Source organism: Myotis davidii, unplaced genomic scaffold (assembly GCF_000327345.1).
Source record: "Myotis davidii unplaced genomic scaffold, ASM32734v1 scaffold419, whole genome shotgun sequence".
NCBI lineage: Eukaryota > Metazoa > Chordata > Mammalia > Chiroptera > Vespertilionidae > Myotis > Myotis davidii.
In genome coordinates this window covers 5,455,010-5,460,067 of record NW_006294998.1, presented here as the reverse complement: position 1 = coordinate 5,460,067, position 5,058 = coordinate 5,455,010, and positions in this window count along the sequence as shown.

Below are 5,058 nucleotides of genomic sequence, written 5' to 3'. Positions count from 1 at the left end.
TCTTCCGATATTCCTTTCGTGCCTCCGAGTTCCGACTCCACTGGCTCCCTCTGTGTCCCGGACCGTGTCTGTCTCTTACCCTCGCTCTCTCTTCATGTCTGTGTCACACTGGGTGTCCTAGTACTTAGTTGTGGCACATTTCCTGTGGGTTAGCAACGCTTTATTATTTATTACATGAATGGAGACACTTGAACACGGCTTTCTTTGGCCTGGGACACACATAGCCATGACTGGAGCACGTCCTTGACCAGCCCCTTTCCTAGTGCGAATATATCCACTTGCACCTTTGAGGTCTACAACGGGGTAGGTTTTATAGGGATCTCTAGCCTCTAGGGAAGCAATTCAGGGTCTTGATGCAGATAGTTCTTCCCGGGACTCCTATGGTCCTAAAACCACTGAAAGGCCCTTGAGCCGGGTGGAAACACATCGGTGAAAGTCGGCCCACAGAGGTGATGCTCTTTAAGTTTTATGCCCAGGAGCTGTCACTGGGAACGAGGTGGGCCTGAACTCTTGGACTTGAATCACATTTGGTTGATGGTTAGATCTTTTGTTTCTGGACCCTAACCCTCTTTTCACCTTTCCCACATATTCTAAGAGATTCCAAGGGGATCCTCCTGCATGGGCTTTGATTGCTGTGGATTCAGCATGCGTGGAACAGACCTTGGCTGTTTGGTGCCCTTCTCTACATGAAAGGGGAAGACGGCTATGTCTGCTTATTATAAATTATAATGAAGGAGGCAAACATCTCCTTAACTTCAGGCAGGGCAAGGCGCTGTGGAAGCACTTCCTATTTGTGGGTTTTGGAAATGTTTGTACATGGATATGGGAAGGTGGTGAGGACTTCTCATGAATGACTTGAGTAGGCATCCATTCTGGTTTCCCTCCTGGAGGGGAAGGAGCAATTATCTGTTTCCTCCTGAAGGCACTGAAGCAGAGAGGTTGAGTGAGTTGCCCAGGATCACATAGCTAGTACGTGGTGGAGCAGCACCCCAAACCAGGCAGTCTGGGGTCCTGGCCTGTGTTCCAAACCGCTGTGCTGAGCTGCTTCTGTTGGCTCTTAAATCCATGGAGAAGGCCATTCTGAACTCACTGTTGTTCTTGTAGACTGGACTTGTGAGGTGGTTGGGCCACAGGAAACATCTCTTACCTTCCTTTAGGGCAACTGTTCTCAAGGTATGGCATCCACATCTGCCTCATCCACATCACCAGGGAGCTTTTGTTAGAAATGCAAGTTCTCCGGCACCCATTCCACAGCAATTCTGTAAAATTGGAAACTCTGGGGGTTAGCGTTTACCTACACTGGCACCCCAGGTAATTCTGGAAAGTTGAGACTGACTCTGTTTTAAGCCACTCCTCCATTGTCATTCCACTCTGATAGTTTAAAAAAGGGCAGGTGTTTCTGAAGTCAGTTGTTGACCACAGTTGCCATCCTGTCTTGACACCTTCTGCAGTTTGAGGAATTTTAAAGTCTGGGGCACCTTAGTGATTTTCTTGTGTGCCCCTCTGGCTGCAGGCCTGAAAGCTCAAATGAGCCCAGCCAGCAGGAGGAGCTGTCTGGAGACAAGGCCCACCGTGAAGAGAACAACAACCCAGTTTTCAGCTTTTTAAATTTCACCTGCTTTCTAAACTTGTAAACTTGCAGCTACTTATCTGAAAGACACCAATATGGAGCTCACTGACTTTTATGCAGATGACTTTAACAGGGTTTTGGTGTTTTCACAGCACAGTTGGGCTTGGGGTCTAAGAGGAATTGTACAGTATTGGCTGTTGGTAATTGTTGTGGATTTTCTAAAAGAATGTATGTTTTTCTATTTCTGCAAGAAATTCCAAAAAACCTACTAGAAGTTAACAACAACAACAACAAAATTCCAAACTATAGAAAAAGAAGAAAGGGAAAGGATGACTTATTTCTATTTAGCCTAGCACAGGTGCTGATGTTTTGGCAGTCTCTTAAGTCTTCTCTTTAAACCTCTTTAAGCACACCTGTGGGTGCATACATCTTTTCTGTAAAACTGGTTTGAATCCAGATCCCTTCATTTCCTATGGCTAACATTTCTTTATGGCATTAGTCTTCAAAATATGCTATTTAAAGTTTGTAGTTTACGCAGTCTTTCACTTTTGGTTGAACACCGTTTGTTTCTGTGTACGATGATGTAATGTACATCCATGTTCATATTTTTCATGCATCTTTCCTTTTTTCTATATTTTTAAAAGTAGAGCAACTGGTGGAAAGCCAAATTGTTTTCTAACAGGATTTGACCAATTTATCAATGTGCTTAACCCACTCATTTGTCAACTTTGAATACACAAATTATTTTTCTAGGTAGAAAGGTTAAAAATACTAGTTTTAATGTGAATTTATTTGAATTATAGTGGTGGAACTGTTTTTTATGTCTATTGACCCATTTATCCGTGTTTCTTTCAATTGTCCATGAACAGATTTTTTTCCTATGAGGCGCTTATGTTTTGACATAACTTGTAATAGGGCTTATAATGTTTTTTTTCAGATTTTCATTTGTCTCTTAATTTAGTTCAGATATGTTAAAATTTATGTATCATTCATTAAACTGAGCTTTTGTAATGTTCTTAAAAATCTCTGCGCCATCTAAATCTCTATGAGCATTTTTAGTTTTCTTGCATCATTTCTAACAATAGAGGCACCTGGAACTTCTTTTACGGTTTGATATGAGATAGGCCCCGCTCTCCTTCCTCCCCAAACAGCTCATTTTCCCATTATGGTTTATTGAATAATTCTTCCTCTTCCCTATTATTGGAAATAAGTGGCAAAGCTTGTGAATTGTGTCTAGCTGGGCACTAGATTGCCCATTCCCCTGAGACTCCCTGACGATAGCCCTCTCCCCTACTGGGCAATCTGTGCATGAGTGTGTGTGTGTGCTCTGTGCTCTGTATTTTTCTGTCCACCCTTATCCCAGAGGTCAGCAGGTTGGGGAGTAGCGAGGCAGGACCTGTTCCCGGGTGGCGGGGGGGGGGTTTTTTTCGGGGGGGGGGGGGGGGGGTTAGGAGGGCTTGGGCCAGATGCCTCGGGCAAACCAGAGTGGTTAAATGCTCCCTCCCCCGAAGCTGGCTCAGGAAAGCGAATGCTACTGTGGAGACTGCTGCTGGAGTCAGGACACACTCCCTGGAGACTTTTCTCAGAGAAAGCTGATGACATGAGGGAGAAATGCAAATGGCTGAGTGCTAGCGTGGCTTAGAGAGGTTGGTTGTATTCAGCCCTCTATATATTGATTGTGAATGCATAGAAATGTTTAATTTTAAACTAGGATTCTTGCACCATAAGAATACCTCTCATGTTAATCTTGCTCTTTATTAACAGTTGGAAATCCAAAGGTAGATAGATGGAGGCTGGGGGAGCTTTCCCGGGCTCATTCTCTGGCCTTAGCCTGTTCTCCTTTCTTAAGGTTTAATTTGATGAGTTTTGGCAAACAAGAGGTAAACATCCCAGAGGTGTATTGAAATTTACTACTAAGTCCCTACTAAGTCCCTGCGGTGATATAAACAACGTAACAGATTTTATAAGTGTCTCCTATGGGTTAGTCTTTTAAAAAAAATCAAATATGTTTTTATTGATTTCAGAGAGGAAGGGAGAGGGAAAGATAGGAGCATCAATGATGAGAGAGAATCATTGACTGGCTGCCTCCTGCATAACCCCTACTGGGGTTGAGCCTGCATGTGCCCTGGCTGGGAATCAAACTGGTGACCTCCTGGTTCATAGGTCGACGCTCCACCACTGAGCAATGCCAGTCGGGCCCCCATGGTTTCTTCTCCTTTTTTTTTAAATCCTCACCCGAGGATATTTTTCCCTTGATTTCTAGAGAGAGTGGAAGAGAGAGGAAAAGACAGAGAGAAATCAATGTGAGAGAAACACATGGATTGGTTGTCTCCCACAGCGCCCTGACCAGAGCCCAGGCCAGAGAGGAGCCTGCAACCGAGGTGTGTGTCCTTGACGGGAATTGAACCGTGACCCTTTGGTCTGCAGGCCGATGCTCTATGCACTGGCCAAACCAGGTAGGGCCTGTGGTTTATTCTTTTTTTTCTTTCTTTTTTTAAAATATTTTTATTGATTTCAGAGAAGATGGGAGAGGGTCAGAGAGATAGAAACATCAATGATGAGAGTGAATCATTGATTGGTTGCCTTTTGCACACCCCCCACTGGGGATCAAATCTGCAACCCAGGTATGTGCCCTTGACCAGACTTGAACCCAGAACCTTTCAGTCCGCAGGCCAATGCTCTATCCACTGAACCAAACCAGCTAGGGCTATTCTTGGTGTGTGTGTGTGTGTGTGTGTGTGTGTATGTCTGTCTTTGAGCCTTCATCCTATGTCACACCTGCAACTTTTCAGTGGGTCCTGAGAACGCTGTCCCTTTTACCACGAGGATGCTTTTGTGGGTTTCCTCTTCGTGTGAGCTCCAAGCCCCTGCAGATATTTTGTGTTTTTGTATTGGTGAATAGCTTAGAGCAGTGGTTCTCAACTTTCCTAATGCTGCGACCCTTTAATACAGTTCCTCATGTTGTGATGACCGCCAATTTCATTGTTACAAATTGAACATAATTAAAGCATAGTGATTAATCACAAAACAATATGTAATTATATATATGTTTTCCGATGGTCTTAGGCGACTGGGGTCGCGACCCACAGGTTGAGAACCGCTGGCTTAGAGGTAGAGGCAATGGGAAAGTCTGGGCTTTGGAACAGGTTGGACTCAGGTCTTATCTTCAGTGCTGCTAATTCTGTGTGGCTACATGCAAGTGATCTCTGAGCCTTAAAATTGGAAGAATGGAGGTGATCGTAAATTAACTCCAGCCCAGAGTGAAGGCCTTGTATGGCCCGGGGATATCTGAAGACAGGAAGGTAAGTGTTAGATCCATTTAAAGATTAATCCTTATGAGTCCTCTTTATCTGTACAGGTGTACCCTGTGTTGTTGTTTTTGAGCTTCCCTTTATTGCGCTTCCCAGATGTTGCTTTTTTTTAAAAATAAATTGAAGACACGACCCTCTGCCAACAAAAAAGATTATGGCTCACTATCATAGTGGTTT